Source organism: Dreissena polymorpha, chromosome 12 (assembly GCF_020536995.1).
Source record: "Dreissena polymorpha isolate Duluth1 chromosome 12, UMN_Dpol_1.0, whole genome shotgun sequence".
In the NCBI taxonomy this organism is placed as follows: Eukaryota; Metazoa; Mollusca; class Bivalvia; order Myida; family Dreissenidae; genus Dreissena; species Dreissena polymorpha.
In genome coordinates this window covers 55,572,995-55,594,536 of record NC_068366.1, presented here as the reverse complement: position 1 = coordinate 55,594,536, position 21,542 = coordinate 55,572,995, and positions in this window count along the sequence as shown.

The following is a 21,542-nucleotide window of genomic DNA, read 5'->3' as shown; positions in this document are numbered from 1 at the left end:
AATTACATATACTTACATATACAATTATTGAAATGCACCGTATCAAGCATCAAACCATTTTGTAACTAATTGTAGCTTTAATAGAACATTTTTTAATTATATGATAACCCCTAGCAAGTTTGTTTAATGTGATCACACGTCACTAGTGCATTTTGGCATATGGATCCAGCGAAGACCCCAAACGGATAACTATTAACTTATAGTCAAACTAAAAAAGACGTCTCTTGTAACAAATTTTTACAAGTGTCTTTAATGTATCATATTTATTTGTACAAACACGGTTTCACAAAATGTACGCATCAGACAGAGTTCAAAACGATATGAATACTTATTTGTGTGGACTAATCAATTAGTCAAGTGCTTTATAAAGTATCCCTTTACGGGAAATGTGTGTTAAATAGTATGATAATCTTCGATATCGAGAATGTACGTGCAGTGTGAACGCATACAATCTTATATTTACAAAAAATATGACGAGTGTTGCATAAATACTTATTTTGAATGACGGTTATTATAGAAATAATAATGAGATGGAACAATGATCTGATATTTTACTGCATTTAGTGTTTTCAGTGTTTAACTGTCATACCCCAGAACGGTTTCCCCAGCACGTTGAGCGTACTGAGTAGCGCGTCGTACTCCATTATCTCCATTTGGCCACCCCCTCAAAATCGTGGTCTGTATATCTGCCCTAGATCCGCATTATCTAAATTACACAAAAAAAGCCATTATATAAATACGTACATCGATTTAAAACAGACATGGCTACGGAACACAACACAAAAACGAAACGTTGTTACGGAAATATTGTTTATTTGAATGAACGTTAGAAACCAACAAAACACTGCATACACTTCGCTATTATATTCAGTGGCATGGTCATTATTGTAACTTATACTTTTATAATAATGTCCGCATGAAATACTGATTCGCAAATACATACAAATAATATGTAATAAGCAAAGTTTTAAGCATAATAATAAGTCAATTTGCAGTACTTGGTCAATATGAAATGGATGATTCCGATGCATAAGATTTTTTTTATTCAATATAATACATACATTGTATACATGTATATTATCATGCAGCATAGTGATTGTACAAAGCAATTAAGTTCAGACATGTTATACAAGATATGCCAATATATATTTTTTTAAAGAGAAAAGAAAAGAACAACAGAAGAATAGTTATGAAAATGATGAGTTGTATAAAGTCGGAAGAAAGCATACTGGACTTGTGTGTTTTGTTGTATATTCACAATGATCTAATAAGATTGAAAAAATATATATATACAAAAATATTTTAGAAAGATAAACTAACGTTAGAGTGAAATGTATATAAGTGGACAAACATGATGAGATTTTAATCCGATTCCTTTTTTGTTCAAAAATTTGTAATGTGTCATAAGAATGCATAAGATACCGTTTGATAAATAACAAGTGTCCAATCATATATAAACATTAAGCATCCTGTTAATACTGTGCAATATAAATCGCTCATAACAAAAACACGAAAACATTCACTACACGTTCAGCTTTTCTGATCACCTCTGTCAATTGTAGATGACTTATATTTAATAATGTATACTTAAACAGTATAATGAACAATATGTTAATGTTGTTATTTCTAGAATTTTATGTCAATGTTTTAATTGATTAACGATTCCATTTATTTCATATTTATTGCTTGTTGTTAATAAATGTGCGCAAGGCATTTCCAATTCTGTCGTCGATTTCCGGTATTGGGACTGCAATGTTGTATAATTGACACACAGTTCGAATGTGAAACCACCTTTTAAGACAGTCATAATGAAATGCATGTCCACAAGGCAGTTTTGAAACCTCCAGACGAGTTAAACATGCAGAACTCAATTCATTTTCGTCGTGCTCTTGAACTTCCGGGAGCATTTTGATGAATCCTTGTAACTGTTTGCGAACTAAGGAATTCTTCCATTCAGCATAGCACGCGATTCTGGTTTTTAATAAAGTATTAATCACAAGTATCAAAAGCCGAATTAAGAAAAATGAGCCCATGTTTGGTGAAAAATGTCGCGTATAACAGTGCAACCACATGCATACAACAACTGTTATGTTTGATATTACATGCGTATTCAAAACATATTATCTAAATGTTCTTGAAAACATGATGGGAATCAAGATGAAAACAAAATTACACTCTTCAAGTAAAGGAAAACACGTAAGCAAGAACAATGGCTTTTCGGCTCAAAACAAGAACGTCCATTCGCCAATTCCGGACTTCATAGGCACATTCGATAAAATGCACAGATACGTTGATAAAATGAAGGCTGTGCTAATCAAAACTCGAAATAATTTGATAAACAATTTGCCTCTTTCTCCCTCGTTTATAATTGATAAAATCTCCAATTCAATACTGCCTGGCTACGTGTAACATGACCTGAGAAAGGGCAATCATAAGTATTGTAAGTAAGACATTTTTCCGTGTATTAACATCGAACAAAAACAAGTTACTGTCTATGTACAGTATCATGATAGTGCTGACGACATCGATGCGTATATAATAAGTATTGGGGTTTGAACTTTGAAAAATGAATCTTGCCAATAAACAAACAATCTCTTATACTATTTTGGAAAATAGTGTGGCCAAGCCGTATCCCGAACAACATAATACGGAATAGCAGTAGATGTTTCTGTCAACGTAATATATAAATCCATGTTCTATTACTACTTTATGTAAATTCACTATTGCTGTCTGGAATATAAAAAATATAATGCATGAAAGTGCTAACGACATCGAAGCGTATATAATTAGTGTTGGGGTTTGAAGTTGGAAAAACGAATCTGTCCAATAAACAAAGAACGTATTCAAATATACTAATTTTGGAAAATAATGCGGCCAACCAACCTCCCTAAATTATATTGAAACACCAGTACGGCACAGCAGTAGATGTTTCTTCCGACGTAATATATAAATCCATGTTCTAATACTTCTAAATTATCTATTGCTGTCGTGACGATACCAAAGATAATGACCAGGTGTCTGATATTTGAAACAGCTTTCCACGAGAGCTGATGGTTTGCGTGCATCGTAATTAACATTGAGTATGCTTGGAGTTTTTTTAAACACACCCGCCTGGATGGTTCATCTGTTGTAGATCGCATTTCAATATTGGTAGCTTTCTTTAATGCATTTAATCTTTCAATTTCCGCCTTCGAGCAAACTTCGCAGCGAACAACCATAAACACCCAATAAAAGTACTGCATACTCCAGTAATCTAGTTGCATAAAAAAATACCACTGTGTTGATATGGACAACAGTGTTATAACTGTAAGAGTAATATTAGCCCAAAAAGCTTGCGTTGGTTTGTTTACAAAACGGTGTACGAGCAACGAACGAACGACCAAAGCCGATATAAAAGTTATTTTTCGGTTTGGGCGCGTATCCGAAAATGCAATGCCAAATTCATCTAGAAAGTACGCAGCCTCCTTTTGGGCTTGAAGTGTCCAATAAATCGCTCGACAGAGCCATGCAGAAGTAAAACATAAAACAGCGTCCACATACACTGGGAGCATGATTTGAAATCCTGTTTGTGCATGTTCCATCCATATACGCATTCCTGGAAATAACAATGTGTATCGATAATGTTTCCATATCTATATCAAAATAATCGAGAAGATTATAAACTGTGTCATAAAACCTTTTATTTTCTGATGATTCTTTGAAAGTCAGATAAAAACGACAAACGCCATGTACTAAAATAAAAATACATAATTTACGTACATTTTCCTACATAAAACGTTAGCCATTCTCACCTAAGAATCTTAAAAGCAAACACGGTATTTCTAGCAAAATGTTGTCCGAGTATGGCCCTAGCATCCACCAGGCAAACACCATAATGACAAGTGGCATTCTGAAAAAATCTTCGATGATTGCCTTGCGCTTTCCATGTGTCCTTTCTAAAATACTATCTAATTTAGCTCCAAGTATTTCAATCCAGTATTTTGTCTTATTTGTGACATCGGGTTCTTGTTGCATGTCCTCTTTTGCGTTATCTACATTGAAAAATACACTATTGAGATATGCAAAAGCTGAAATCCATCAAGGCAGGTAATTTGTATAATAAGACGTTCAAAAAAATGATGTCCATACATAAAGTGATTTTGATCCATTAATTAAATTTGATCACCCGATAGAACACGCGCTCATGTAACGAAAGTGTCATAACATGATAGCGTCAATGAAAGTCTCCCTTGTTTGTGATATGGATAATATCCTAAAATAATATGCTCGTACACATACACAAATAATTTTTAGAAACATGTGCCTTATATAAAAACAGTTTATGAATATATGAAACAAAATTGAAACCTATCGGTGTCACAGCTAGAACTGATGGATTTTCATTGGTGGTATTGTGTTGACCCGTTCAGGCTTTATAATATTTAGACTTAATGACGATACGTAAAAACACGATACAAGAAATGTAAGAAATAAACTTTTTATGTAATGTACTCATATATAAATGAATTAGATCGAATTAGTTGTTTTCGTTATTTTACATTGGTTCTTATCGAGCCCTGATCGGATACGCCGTGTATGCATGTTTAATTAATGTTTATTCAATATCATTTATATTATCTGAACAATTTCATTTGCTACTTGTCCTCCCTCCTGATTAAGAATACCCATACTTATAGATACTCTCCTGTGGGTCTGTAGGAGCCAGCCTAGTTTAATTACACGACATTATTGTCAAATGGCGTCTTTCTAAATGACGGATTTAAAAAATGTTATTGCTGTACTTATTTCGAATTGCGATTGATTTAGCATGTTACACACGCTTTGAGAAATCAGAATTAGACTGTGTTTAGAATAACCATTGGAGTCAAAAGTTACAAAGTACATATACAAATGATTAACGCGTAAGCTGCAATAGGTTGGGCATCGTTATCTTATACACATTATTTTGTGAATGTTACTTTACCACACCCTGCGAAGACATTATATTGATATCATAATGGGTGACAATCCTCATAATATTCTTATTTACGCTTTTACTGTCGTTCCGATGGGAACATTTGAATCTGTGGCGTGTCGCCAACTAATCAAACTGGCAAACACGCTAAATGATATGGTATAACTTTTATTGGCTTGAATATGTTCTTTTAATATAATCTCATATCAGGCGTAAATATGTATTAGTTTCCCTTAAAATTCATCTAACACTTAACTTCATTTTGGTTCTTTCGATTGAGTTGTCTTTCATGTTTGCTACAGTTGCACAATTAACGTTTACTTATACAGAAAACATGTTGAATAGAGATGTATTAAGTTCTCTGTAACTTAATATCCTTATTAAAGGTAACATTAAATTATCAATAAAACATTCAAGCCGACCTACCTACACATCAAAAGTATCTAGCCACATTACCGCGATAAGTATGTACATCGTTATGCATTTGATCCTAGGTACGAATAAAGATACTATGGCGAAATGAACATAAATATTGCAGTCGACAAGCATTTTGATAAAGGATGAAAAAAGATGCGCTTACTTGCCATTTTGTTAGAATCGTCGAGGGATCGCACTAAAACACAGAAACGGTGTTTACAATTATCGCGATCTTGTCCTTATCAACATACACGATTAAATGCAAATACTAATGTACAGTATAGCATCAACACACGCAGCACTGATTGTGTTTAAAACAGAACAACCAACTGTTTAGAAGTTTAAAATCACATACCTTAAATTTGAAATGTTAATTTAAATATAGCTTCATCGGTGCAAAAAGGTACCATGTGACATAGCAATTAGAAGGCATGGTACATTTTGCACCAATGGGGTGATATAGGGATATGACGTGCATTGGGAAACCTTGATCTGATTTCAATATTAAAAATAACCACACACAGGCCACTTGTAAGTCAGTGTTAAATGACAATTATTTAAGCAGAACATGGTGGCTTTCTGCTTCAGTTACGTGTTTGAAATATGAAACTTGTACGATATGATTGTTGTATTGCAGAAGCATTTTATAGACAAAATAACATTTTTAAATTGGGACATATGGGTAATTTTCTATCGTGCACAAACGCAAAGAAACTGTACAGTTCTTATTGGCAGGGCACCAATCCAAACGTTGACACAATTTTCAAATGGGGCTTCAAACATTCATAAATGGCTGATTTATTATCGCAAAGAAAACCCACAACTACTTGTTACCAAAAAAAACGTTACACAACACTTCTTTATATCAATCAATTATCAGTTAAAAAATTGGCAGAATTTTGTTAACGCTTTAATGAAGCCAGTAATGTTGTGTACATGGACAAGTCAAAACAATGTATATTTACATAACGTAAACCATCTTGTAAACATAAATTCGGTGCGTATGGAAATTTGTGATCTAAGGAGTTTATATAAACATTCGCAGGCTTTAATAACACAGCATCTACACGTATAAGGTCAGTAATACGCATTGTAACTTAAAAATAAAAACAGGTTCAGTACATAATCGTATCAGTAATTTTCTAGTAGCATCTGTATTTGGGAGTCTTTTTACTCACTTGCATGTCAAACATATTTGTTTCGAATGTCTAAACAGTTATTTATAACCAAGTCTGGCATGTTGTAATTCAATATTAGGTTGGTAAATTGAGTTCGAATATGCATACTAAATACTATAACTAATGCAATCCTAAAACGAATCTGATAAGCTTAATTGTTTTTACACATCTTTATTTGAACATATCTAACTAATCATTATAAGCATTTTGTATTCATTATTGCGGCTGTATTCTTCAGTTACACAACTTTGAGGTTTAACTATGTAATGGTATTTAAAGTTTTTTTGTCGAAGGGAAGATGTACTTAATACGTGTTTTTTAATTTAAATAGCGGATAAAATTCGTTTTCTCTGTTTTGTATTCAACCATTGGTACTTAACTTGAAATTTATTTTATTTCATTTCCATTTTATTTGAATTGTGTAACCATTCTGTGTTTTTAAAACTAATTTAAACGTAACGCTTCTGACTCACTTTTATATACACGAACATGTACTTGTGAGGCTTAAATTGACTAAAAATTCACCATCTTCGGATTATAAATGAGAATAATTGAATAGAGTTATAACGCTTCGCGATATTACGTTTATGAATGAGTGAAAAAGTGTGTGCACAAGAAACTGAAGTAACATTATTTAATTTTTGGAAAAACAAGATGATATAATTATTCTCGTTTATATGTAAATAAAAAAAGATGCATCAATATCGAATACATACATTTTATCTCGCCTTTCTTTTATACACAGTTCGTTTGACAAAGGAGCAACCTGCTGAGAGCGTTCGAATGGTGTCAATTAACATTGTATCTCGTGGGAATTCATCAGATGCTAACTAAAGGCAATAGAAATAAATCAACCCGAAAAAAACAAAAGTATGAACAAATGTGTTCATTTATTGGGAATCTTGTACTCGAATAAAATACTTTAAAATTATCAAGTAAAGAGTGAAATATTAAAACTTCTAAATGCTAACAGAGATATATAAATCGATCTTTGATGAAGCATATTATATATCTGACAAAGGCAGCAGGGTGATTTAGCATTGCATTTCGAATATAACAAGAGCACCGCCTTGCGGGTGCAGACCGCTTATCTATTTTCTTTTTAAAGGTGAACGGACTCTCATTTTCAATCACAAAGGAGGGAGGGGTGGAGTGAAGAGGGGTGTATAGTGTGGGGGTGTGGACATTTATTACATTATCTTCCAAAAAATGCGGAAAAAGGCAAAAAAATATCGGGGGGGGGGGGGGATTCTTGGTTGCGATTGTTGGACGGTATTTCAAACATAAAATAATACAAATAAATATTTGTGTTTTTTAACCGTTTCAAAAAAAAACACAAATTTGGGGGGGGGGGGGGTGGGGTGGGGGGTATTGTATGAGGGAGTGATGGTTATTTTTGAGATGATCTTACAAAAAAAAATTAGGGGGGGATTCGGGTGGGGAAAGGGGGGGGTGGGGGGGATTCTTGGGTGCGATGGTTGGACGGTATTTCAAACATAAAATAAAAAAAATTAATAGTTGTGTTTTTTAACCGTTTAAAAAAAAATTGGGGGGGGGGGTGGGGGTATAGTGTGAGGGTGTGGTGGTTATTTGTGAGATAATCTTAAAAAAAAATAGAGGGGGGATTCGGGGGGGGGAGGGGGGGGGCACGGGGATGGTTTGGGTGGAGTCTATTGTGGTATGTCAGGTAAGAGTAGTTTTGTCAAAGTATCAATCAAATCTAATCATTAATAAAGAAGTTATGGCAATTTTAGCAAAATTTAATAATTTGACCTTGAGAGTCAAGGTCATTCAAAGGTCAAGGTAAAATTCAACTTGCCAGGTACAGTAACCTCATGATAGCATGAAAGTTTTTGAAGTTTGAAAGCAATAGCCTTGATACTGTAGGAATAAAGTGGACCTAAACACAAAACTTAACCAAATTTTCAATTTTCTAAGTATAAAAAGGGCACGTAATTCTGTCAAAATGCCAGTCAGAGTTACATTACTTTGCCTGCACAGTCCCCTTATGATAGTAAGTGAGTGTTGCAAGTATGAAAGCAATAGCTTTGATACTTAAGGAATAAAATAGACCTAAACACAAAACTTAACCAAAATTTTCAATTTTCTAAGTATAAAAAGGGCACATAATTCTGTCAAAATGCACGCCAGAGTTATCTAACTTTGCCTGCCCAGTTCCCTCATGATAGTAAGTAAGTGTACCAAGTTTGAATGCAATAGCATTGAAACTTTCTGAAAAAAGTGGACCTAAACGCAAAACGTAACCAAAATTTTCAATTTTCTAAGTGTAAAAAGGGCACATAATTCAGTCAAAATGCACGCCAGAGTTATCTAACACTGCCTGCCCAGTCTCCTCATGATAGTAAGTAAGTGTACCAAGTTTGAAAACAATAGCATTGATACTTTCTGAGAAAAGTGGACCTAAACGCAAAACTTAACCGGACGCCGACGCCGACGCCGACGCCAAGGTGATGACAATAGCTCATAATTTTTTTTCAAAAAATAGATAAGCTAAAAAGGCCGCAAAACAATACCTACATGGTTCACGAAATATTGAGTAACAAATGCGCGTTTTGAGGCTAAAAAACACTTATAAGTGTCATAGTTTGCATCCGTTAACTAATGTAAGATATGTCTTTGTATCTTTGTAGGTTTGATAGCAAAGCTTTCAAGGCTACGAATCCGGACGAAATAGAGGATTGGCTAAAATACCTGAATCAATTAAACTTTATCTGCGATACAGGTGGTTATGACTTCGCCTGAAGCGTGCCGCGTTCGTCGTAGAGGCCGCACTCAAAGACGAACGGAGAACCTTTAAGAAGTAGACGCTGGTCGCTTTCAGAACAGAGCTAGCAATACTATCAAATTTCTCTTAATAACACCAAACAAATGGACATGAGCGAGCTAATATTTTTAACGTCTTAAATGTATATCTTTATTAGATTCGGCTTGAGTTCGATGAAAACACGTCCACGATATCGCTGGCAATTATGACGCCTTTCTCTGAATAAGGAAAAGACGTAGATGTTAGAAAAATATAATTTGTTGAAATATCCATTGCACAAATTTACGATTAAGCTGACTATGTGATATGTGTTCAAACATTTACTTGAGCTTAATTGCATCGAAAACATGTTGTAGCGGCACGCTCGAGTCCATATTCTGTTAAAAATACTTACAATATGTTTATTGAAAGATCTTAGGAAAATCCCTTTAGTTGAGCACATACATTACGTCTAGCTCGATTTTTGCCTAAAACAGAGTCCATTCTGAGTGTGGTGCCATCGTGATAGATCGCGGTGATATTGGGTGAGCACCGCGGACGTTATCGGGAAATCGATCTCACGGGGACCACCGCGCTCGCGGTGGACCACGGCGGCCACGGTGGTTTGCGGGGAATACAGGTAACTGTATAGATTCTGCACGAAGTTTGACTTAATGTTTATTTAAAGAATTGTTTGTGTTAACATATCGAAAGTGCTTTCTCGTTTGTGTACAAATAGCTTGACAATAATGACATATGAACATGTTTTTTGTGCATGCAATTTGAATCAGACTGTTTTAGTGATTTCCTGTTTCTATTGTTACATGCATTGATTCGAATATACATTCGAGTCGTCGGCACTAAGTATTAAATTCATTGATATTTTAATGAAAACAAATCAGTTGTTATGTTGGCGAGTGACTATGTATATACTTGTTTTATTAAGAAGCAAGTTTATTTCGTCAAATACTCGACTGAATATTGTGATAAATATTGATGTATTCAATTGCACAATATTAAGATTACTTCGTTCACGTTTTTTGTATCAAAATCAGTTTATCGTGTTGGCGAGTGACCATTTGTATGCACATTCTTTGTTAATACAATTCAAATAAGTAATATTTTGATAAATCATGTACATTTTCGTTTTACTTGTGGTATAACCATATTATAATGCATAATAAGATTAAGCATAAATATGCATGAACACTGTACATGTGATATGACGGCGCTTCAAAAGATGCTAATCATTGAGCTATTGAAATGTAAATGTGCATAGAATTAATGCAAAATGAATAGGAAAACGAAGCACATTTTGAGAAATATTTAATTGATTGCATACCTGTATCAAGGATTAACACGATTAAAAAAACAGCTTTATACACGCAATTTACATACGAATACATATAAGCATGCTCGCTTGATATTTTATTTCTTGCACATTTTTTGTATTGAATTCCATTTTTCAACACAAACAGAACATGACTTATAATACATGACCTTGCCAATGCCTTTAACTACGTATGTTTACTATGAAAATTAGCAAGATATTGAAGACATTGCTTACACAAAAGAAAACACGTGTTTTCCATATATCAGTGACCAATGGTAAAATTCTCAAATAAACCCTCTGAAATGCGCTGCAGACGCAATCTCTTTATACTCTTACCCAGTATTTAAAAGAAAAGCAAGAAAAGGTACCCAGTCTACAAGCACTAAATGAATATTTTATATCAAAGGCGTTTGATAAAAAAACTGTGCGAAAAGAGTCCTTGAATATGGCTACCCGAAATGTTAGACCGCGTCATCTAATTTTGCGATGCTTTTAACAAAAACTTTGAAGCCGCATTAACACTTCGACTTCCGCTTTATCACATGAATACGAATAAATCAAGAAAAAAATTGAAACGAAAGTCATTATTTTGTTGCGTATTGTACTCTTATTATTCGCAAAAGTGGGTGGCAGTTTTAAGTATAACCTATCGTGGTACTTTTCTTTTACGTGCACATAATGTGTGTAATGTGTTTTATTGCCATATTTATTACAATAACATCGTGTCTGATAGCGGATGATTGACAGATGCATAAGCTCATATGATTACCTATATATCTCTGTGTGGTGTATGTGTTATGGGACTGTATGAAACAAGAAATAAGGATTGTTTAAAAAAATGTTTGTGTGCACCCTAAGTGTTGTTTTACAACTACAAATTCAATGAATGCAGGGTGAACTGTGATTCATATGGATAGTTTTTTCAGTGGCAACAATTAAGATTATATTGGCTAAAAAAGTTATTTAGTGGCGACATAATTTTGAACTAGACTAGCTACATTAGGTCGCGAAAGAAAATTAGGCTAAGCTTATTTAACTTGAAATCTAGTTATTGTATCTCGATTACATTGACACCTTAACGCTTAACGCTTATTGTGTGGAGGTTTTAACCTAACACCGGTTTACATCTATTTTTTTATATATGGATATATTGCTACTTGACGTTATATATAGTAATAGATTTCCGGTAGCGTGGGCGAAGTTTAATAACTTATGACATATGGAAATGTCCGAGTAACGCCGCATTAGTAAAAAGTATAAAAGCGCACGTTTTTTTTCACAGAACAGTCAGTTCTGCTCCCGACTTCCTCGAGTACACATCGCTCAATACGCGTTTAAAGGTATTTTTATTATGTTATTAGCATGTATTATTATATTATGTGCCGAGGAACTGCTGGCCGAAGAGTAGGCTGGATTCAGAGTTTGATGGAGCACAGTGGAACAGATCTTTAAGTGCAGAACCACATGCAACATCAACTAGACCTCTTCTACAACTTATTTGGCTTTAAGAAAGCTTTCGACCTCGTGTGTCGTGTGGAATGATGGCATATGACATGTTATGAGAGGATTTAACATTGACGAAGGACTGGTGCAAATAATTCAAGAACTCTACGGGAACGCCAGCAGCGCGGTACTTTTCAACAGACAGCAGGGGGGGGGGATCTTCAGGATATAAGTGGGCGTCCGTCTGGGATGTCAGATCTCTCCCGTCGTGGTCAACATTTTCCTGTTCAACAATTCCCTTGAGAAGATAATGCCTCTCCATGACTACGACACCTTTATCTCCATCGGTGGAGGACCCATCTCACACTTGAGATTTGCTGATGACATTGACTTTATGGGTGGCACCGCAGTGATCTTCAAGATATTACCAACATACTCTATAAAAGAGCAAAAGCATACGGGTTGGAAGTCAACACGGAAAAGTCAAAGATCATGGTGAACAGCACGACCAACACCAGTGCATACATTAAGATTAACGGCAGGAAGCTAGTATAAGTGACAAGCTTTAAGTTCGTGTGCAGAACCCTTTCAAAGGATGCTACCAGTACTGCTGATGTCTGAATAAAAATTGTCATGGCGACCGCAGCGATGGCCAGACTGTGCATGTTGTGGACAAGCAGTTCCATCAGCGTCCCCACCAAGTGAGGCTCTAAACGTGTCTCGTTATCTCCATCCTAGTCTAAAGCTGCGAGACCTGGACGCTTCGCGCGAAAACAAAACGCAGAATACAGGCATTTAAACATAAATGTATCCGAAGACTGCTCCGAATATCATATACAGAGCACAATACCAACGAATACGTCCGGAACATGACTGCCAAACGTGTTTGTCCACAAGAGCCCCTAACGGCGACCGTCAAACGACGACAAGTGGCTTGATTTGGATACGTCTCCAGGCACGACTCTCTGTGCAAGACTGTTCTTCAGCGCATGCTAGCGGGTGGTCGACGTCGAGGCCGTCAGAAGAAAAGCTGTATTGATAATGTAAAAAAATGAACATCCATCCCATGGATAAATTAATCTAAGCAGAGCAGACCTTACTGGAGGAGGATTTCTGTATCGTCGTCTCTCATTACCCCATAACGGCTAAACCAGTCAAGGGTTTGCTGCTGCTGATGATTTACCTAACGTTAGAGACTTGCTATCCTCGTCAAACGTTCTTAAAACCTTGAAGAAGGATTCCTATCCGTCAGTGGCGCAGGTCGCTAATAATTGATGCATGATTTAAGTCACGTACCCTTGTACAAACATTAAAAAACTTTATAAGACTCCGTACCTAGGGTACAATGATCAAATGTGAAGAATGCCGTTTAATTCAATAAAATTCTTCTTCAAAGGCGCATTCTTCGCTGAAATAGAACTAACACGTCTCGTTGGTCATGGCAATAGTGAAGGAATTCCCACCGCATCCGATTAAAAAGTATAACACGTTTATAATTCTTATGAATTCATCAACAACTGATCAGCGATGAGAAAAATGGGAATTTTAAGTGATATGCAATGGGTTGCAATCCTCCTGATTTTACAAGTTGGCATTGGGATAACAATTTCTACCTAAATAGCTTGGGCGCTATAAAGAAATAATTAATATTATAGTAGACATCAGTGCACAGGGTCAAACTCTTATTTTTTCAGTTGGTGTGCTGCTCGACACGTTATTTTCGGTAAGAACAATATTGCATACCGTATTGACTTATACAAAACACCAGGTCACATATAGGGCTCCATACACAGGTATGGGATCAAACAATCATTAAAACCATACTATTAAATTAAGTACATCCGCAAAGCGAAACCAAGTTTAAATGAGTATTTGTAATTTTATTAACAGTTATGATATTGTTTGACATAAGTTCAACAATAGGTACTGTTGATCTTCTTTAGTAAGATCGAGAGAGTTCAGTCAGTTTTTCACTAGTAACTCATGGGCCCTGAGAATCTATCGCTATGAATTTACGAGAATACAGTTATATTTTCCCAATTTAAATCCACCCACTCAATGTAATGGAGATACTTAGATATGCCATTTTGTTCTTATGGTGTTTTGTTTTCAAATATACAGGTACTTAGTTGCACTTTGACATCTGTTTTGTTTTACACGTAATACCTTGCTAGGGTTGGTGGTGTAAATTTAAATTCGGTACTTATTTTTGGGATTTACAACTCCTTAACAAAGCTCAAACACTTCCATAAAGTTTTATTCAAAGAATTATTACTCTAAACTGATTTTAGATTATAAAATTAACCGATCGACAGTTATTGGTCTAATTATCAGAACCATATCTTAATAATTCGGTCGGTGTATCTTTTCTCAAAGCATTTTGTTCTGTATATCTATACAAACACAAATGAATAAAGCGAATGAACTTACAACATATTTAATTGACAATTGGTTGGGTGGTTTAATTATACCCCACAAACGAAGTCTCTATGTCGGTCGGTCTGTATGTCGGTCCGTATTAAGTGCCCGCTCTCTTATTAAAGTTGTTTTCATCCGATCTTCACCAAACCTGGTCAGACAGTGTATCAAGATAATGTCTAAGTCAAGTTCGACTATGGGTCATGTCGGATCAAAAACTAGGTCACGGGATCACTTAGTGCGTTTAAAACATTGAGCATGGTGTCCGCTCTCTAATTCAAGTAGATTTCATCCGAGCTTCACCAAACTTGGTCAGAAGTTGTTTCTAGATGATGTGTAGGTTATGGTCGAACATGGGTCTTGGCAGGTAAACAACTAGGTCACGGGGTCACTTACTGCGTTTTTAACATTGAGCATGGTCTCCGCTGTTTTTGTGTGAAGACAACATGCAAACTATTCTATTTCAATGCGGCATGTGGGGTTATTCGTCACGTCTGTGACTCAGCTCTAGTTTGATTTAATATAATAAGACGACTATATATTATATCTTTTACCAATTCGTAATTTTAACATGTTGAACTTACTTATGCAGTCGGTTCACATTACCTTTGTTACAGTAAAAAGAGCCGTTATTTTAATATGTACATCGATGTCAAACAGACATGGTTTCGTTTAGAAATACGGAGCACAACACAAAAACGAAACGTAGTTACAGAAATATTGTTTATTTGAATGAACGATAGAAACCAACAAAACACTGCATGCACTTTGCTTTTATACTCAGTGGCATGGCAATTATTGTACCTAATACTTTTACAATATTATCCGCACATTACATGTTTATTGGCATATACATACACATACGAGTTAATAAGAAATAACAAGTTTTAAGTATAGTAATTAGTTAATTTGTAGTACTTGGTCAATGTGAAATGGGTGGTTCCGATGCATAAGATAAAGTTTGATAAATACGAATGCCCAATCAAATATATACATTAAATATCGTGTAAATACTCTGCAATACAAATCGCCCATAACAAAAACACGCAAATATTCAATACACGTTCAGCATTTCTGATAGCCTCTGTACATTGTAGATGACTTATATTTGAGCATGCTACTTTAACAGTATATTGGAAAAAATAGTAAATGCTGTTATTATTTTTAATGTTTTAATTGATAAACGATTTCATTGATTTCATATTTAATGATTGTTATTAATAAATGTGCGCAAGGCATTTCCAAGTGTGTCGTCGATTTATGGGATTGGGACTGCAATGTTGCATAATGGACACACAGTTTGAAAGCGAAACCAGCTTTTAAGACAGTCATAATGAAATGCATGTTCACAAGGCAGTTGTTTGAAGACCTCCAGAGGAGTTAAACATACAAAACACACTTCATTCTCGTCGTGCTCTTGAACTTCCGGGAGCGTGTCGATGAATCCTTGTAACTGGTTGCGAACTAAGGAATTCGTCCATTCAGCATAGCACGCGATACTGGTTGTTGATAAAGTGGCAATCACAATCATCAAAAGCCTAATTAAGAAAAATGAGTCCATATTTGGTGCAAAAAAATGCGTATAACAGTGCAACCACATGCATACAAGAACTGTTATGTTTGATATTGCATGCATATAAAAACATGTTATCTGAATGTTCTTGAAAAAAAAGATGGGAATCTAGATGAAAACAAAATTACACTCTTCAAGAAAAGGAAAAACACTTTCGGAAGAACAACGGCGTTTCGGCTCAAAAACAAAAACGTCCATTCGCCAACTCCGGACTTCATAGCTACATGCGATGAAATGTACAGATAAATTGATAAAATGAAGGCTGTGCTAACTAAAACTCGACATAATCTAAACTGTTTGTTCCTTGCTCCGACGTTTATAATTGATAAAATCTCAAATTCGACACTGCCAACGACATGTAACATAACTTGAGAAAGGGCCATCATAAATAGTTTAAGTAAGACATGTTGCCTTGTATTTATATCGAGTGAAAATAAGTTACTGTCTATGTACAGTATCATCATAGTGCTGACGACCTCGATGCGTATAGTATTAGTATTGGGGTTTGAACTTTGAAAAACAAATCTTAACAATAAACAAATAATCTCTTCAAATATGTTAGAAAATAGTGTAGCCAAGCCAAGTCCCGAAATTATATTGAAACAACATATACGGCATAGTAGTAGATGTTTCTTTTAATGTAAATAAATCCAGTTTGTATTTCTACTAAAGCCACAATTATTACCTGGAAGATAAAAAAATATAATGCACTGATTGCTGAAATATGAAACAGCTTTCCGCGAGAACTTTTGATTTGTGTGCATCGTAATTAACATTGAGTATGCTTGGAGTTTTTCGAAACACACGATCCTTAATGTTTCATCTGTTGTAGATCGCATTTGAATATCGATAGCTTTCTTCAATGCGTGTAATCTGCTAATTTCCGCCTTCCTGCAAACTTCGTAGCGACCAAACATGAACAAACAATAAATGTACTGCATACCCCAGTAATCTAGTTGCATGAACAAGTACCACTTTGTTGATATAGACAACAGTGTTATAATTGTAAGAGTAATATTTACCCAAAAAGCTTTCGTTGGTTTGTTTACAAAACGATTTACGAACAACGAACGAAGGACCAAAGCCGATATAAATGTTATTTTGCGGCTTGGGTCCTATCCAAAAATGCAATGACCAGTTTATCTAGAAAGCACGTCGCCCTATTTTTGGCTTGAAGTGTCCAATAAATCGCTTGACAGAGCAACGCAGAAGTAAAACATAAAACAGCGTCTACGTATATTGGAAGCATGGTTTGAAATCCTGCTTGTGCATGTTCCATCCACATTAGCATTCCTGGAAATGACAATGTGTAGGGATACTATTTCCATATCTATGTAAAAATAATCGAAAACAGTATAAACACTGTCACAAAACCTTTTATTGTTCTGATGATTCTTCGAATGTCAGAATAAAACGACATACGCCATCTACTAAAAGCAAAATACAGAATATGCATATATTGTACTACATCAAAAGTTAGCTATTCTTACCTAAGTATCTACAAAGCAAACACGGTATTTCTAACAGACGGCTGTCTGCGGATGGCCCTAGCGTCGCCCACGAAAACAGCATAAAGACAAATGACATTCTGAAAAAACATTCGATGATTGCCTTGCGTTTTCCATGTGTCCTTTCCAAAACATTATCTATTCTAACCCCACACATTTCAATCCAGACTTTTGTTTGATTTGTGACATCGGGTTCTTGTTGTAGATCCTCTTGCGCGTTATCTGCATTGAAAAATACACTCTTGAGATATGCAAAAGCTGAAATCCACCAAGGCAGTTAATTTGTATAATACGAACTTGAAAGTTATACATGAGTTTTTTATGATGTCTATCCCTAAAGCGATTTCGATCAATGAATCAAATTGATCATCCGTAACACGGAACACGCACTCATGTAACGAATATATCATAAAATGATAGCGCAAATGAAAGTCTACTATGTGTGTCTGAATAATATCCTAAAATAATATGCTAGTAAAAATATTTGGAAGAAACACATGTCTTTTATAAAACAGTTAATGAGTATATGTTACAAAATTAAAACCTATTCGAGATACAACAGGAACTTACGCTTTTAATGGATGATAATTGTTGGAGCAGTTCAGGCCTTATAATACTTAAACTTAATGACATTACATGAAAACTCAATACAATAAATGTACGAAATAAACTCTCTATATTATGTTCTTAATACATCACAACAACTTAGATAAATTATTTATTTTAAATTGGGTTTTTTTCAAACTTGACCGGGTACGCAATTATTTTTTTTATTCATTATTGTGTTATGTTTAATATCATTTATATTATACTAGAGCTGCGACACCTTAAGGGTTTCGCGGGATGGAATGAGTGGGGACTAAACAAGAGCACCGCCTTGCGGGTGCAGACCGCTCATCTATTTCGGGGGGAATTCGGAGGGGGGGGGGGTGGGGGGTATTCTTGGGTGCGATGGTTGGACGGTATTTCAAAATTTGGGGGGGTGGAGTGGGGGGTATAGTATAGTGTCAGGGTGTGGTGGTCATTTGTGAGATGATCTTAAAAAAAAATTAAGGGGGGGTGATTCGGGGGGGGGGGGTACAGTAAAGTGTGAGGGTGTGGTGGTCATTTGTGAGATGATCTTAAAAAAAATAGGGGGGGATTCGGGGGGGGGGGGGTTGGGGGTGTATAGTAAAGTGTGAGGGTGTGGTGGTCATTTGTGAGATGATCTTAAAAAAAAAACAAAAAAAAATAGGGGGGGGGGAATTCGGGGGGGGGGGCGAATTCTTGGGTGCGATGGTTGGACGGTATTTCAAACATATAATAATAAAAATAAATATTTGTGTTTTTTAACCGTTTCAAAAATACCAATTTGGCGGGAGTGGGGTGGGGGGGGTATAGTATAGTGTGAGGGTGTGGTGGTCATTTGTGAGATGATCTTAAAAAAAAAATAGGGGGGGGGATTCGGGGGAGGGATTCGGGAGGGGGGGGAGGGTACGGGGGATGGTTTGGGTGGAGTCTATTGTGACGTCAGGTAAGAGTAGTTTGTCAAAGTTTCAATCAAATCTAATCATAAATAAAGAAGTTATGGCATTTTTAGCAAAATTTAATAATTTGACCTTGAGAGTCAAGGTCATTCAAAGGTCAAGGTAAAATTCAACTTGCCAGGTACAGTAACCTCATGATAGCATGAAAGTATTTGAAGTTTGAAAGCAATAGCCTTGATACTTTAGAAGTAAAGTGGATTGAAACACAAAATTTAACCATATATTCAAAGTTACTAAGTCAAAAAAGGGCCATAATTCCGTAAAAATGACAACCAGAGTTATGCAACTTATCCTTTTACTGTACCCTTATGATAGTTTGCGAGTGTTCCAAGTATGAAAGCAATATCTATGATACTTTAGGGGTAAAGTGGACCAAAACACAAAACTTAACAAAATTTTCAATTTTCTAAGTATAAAGGGCTCATAATTCCGCCAGAATGCCAATCAGAGTTATATAACTTTGCCTGCACAGTCCCCTTATGATAGTTAATAAGTGTTGCAAGTATGAAAGCAAAAGCTTTGATACTGTAGGAATAAAGTGGACCTAAACACAAAACTTAACCAAATTTTCAATTTTCTAAGTATAAAAAGGGCACATAATTCTGTCAAAATGCCAGTCAGAGTTACATTACTTTGCCTGCACAGTTCCCTTATGATAGTAAGTAAGTGTTGCAAGTATGAAAGCAATAGCTTTGATACTAAAGGAATAAAATGGACCCAAACACAAAACTTAACCAAAATTTTCAATTTTCTAAGTATAAAAAAAGGGCACATAATTCTGTCAAAATGCACGCCAGAGTTATCTTACTTTGCCTGCCCAGTCCCCTCATGATAGTAAGTAAGTGTACCAAGTTTGAATGCAATAGCATTGAAACTTTCTGAGAAAAGTGGACCTCAACGCAAAACTTAACCGGACGCCGACGCCGACGCCGACGCCAAGGTGATGACAATAGCTCATATTTTTTTTCAAAAAAAGATGAGCTAAAAATGTGGGTTCGAAAAGTTTGGGTAAGAAAAATGTGGGAACGAAAATTTTGGGTACAAAAAAAATGCGGGTAAGAAAATTTTGGTTACAAAAAAATGTGGGTACGAAAATTGTGGGTACGAAAAAGTTATGCCAAAAAAAATTTTGGTAGGAAAAGAAATTTGGCTACGAAAAAAAATTGTGGTAAGAAAAATATGGGTACGAAAAAAAATGTTGGTACCAAAATTTTAGGTACGAACAATTTATGCCAAAAAATAATTTGGGTACGAAAACAAATGTGGGTATGAAAATTTGGGTAATAAAAAAATGTTGGTACAAAAAAATTTGGTACCAACATTTTGGTTCCAAAGGAAACTTGGGTACTTAAACAATTGGGTACGAAAAACAATTAGGTACAAACTGTTTTGGGAAAGATTTTTTATTAGGAAAAAAGGGGTACCTGTAAGTATACCGGGGTACCCAAAAGTATCATTTTAAAATCAGTGTTCGGTGCAGTGTACTTCAAATTATCCGGGGTACGGGGAAGTAGTACCCGGGGAGACCTTGACCCATTAAGCGTTAGTATCCCAACAAGAGGACCATGGGCCCAAAGGTCATCTAAGACCCTAAGGAACTAACCTATTATCACAACAAGAGCACCGCATAACTGATGCCAAAGCTCGGCTGCGGGTGCAGTTTTGTATAAATGAAAGCTTGTCAGATTTGTTTGGAGGTCACAGTGACCTTGACCTTTGACCTAGTGACCCAAAATGGGTGTGGCCTGTAGAACTCATCAAGGTGCATCAACATATGAAGTTTCAAATTTGTAGGTGGAAGTACTTTGATTTTAAAGCTAATGTTAAGATTAAAGCATGGCGGACGGCGAAAAGAAATGACACGACACGACGAGCTGGCTATGACAATACCTCAGGTTTTTTCTGAAAACAGCCGAGCTTAAAAATGAAAGTACTTTATGAAACATTAATGATTAATTTATATGCCCAATGTTAGTTTTGAAGTAAAATATTCATACCGATGATCATGAAGATTAGACAAACAAAGTGACTCCTCTGGTATAAACATGCTTTTTTTATATTTAACATATTGACCAATTTTATTTAGCTCAGATTACCCAAAATTGGCTGAGATTTATTTGATACAAATGCTCTGGACAAATTGCATGAAGATTTACGAATAAATGTGTTAATAAGTGCCTTAACAAGGTTTCACTATATCCCGATAAGAAAAATGCCCCCCACCTGGCAGCCATGTTTTTCAAGGAACCGAAACAGTTTTTGAAATTAAGCCAAGATATCGTTAGAACAAATGACCTGACCAGGTGTCTTGAAGGATGGACAGCAAATGTAATTTCTAGAGTGGTAAAAAGACTTTACTATAGCCATATAAATAAAACTGCCCTGCCCCTGACGGCCATGGTTTTAAGCACACGGAACTATTTTTAAA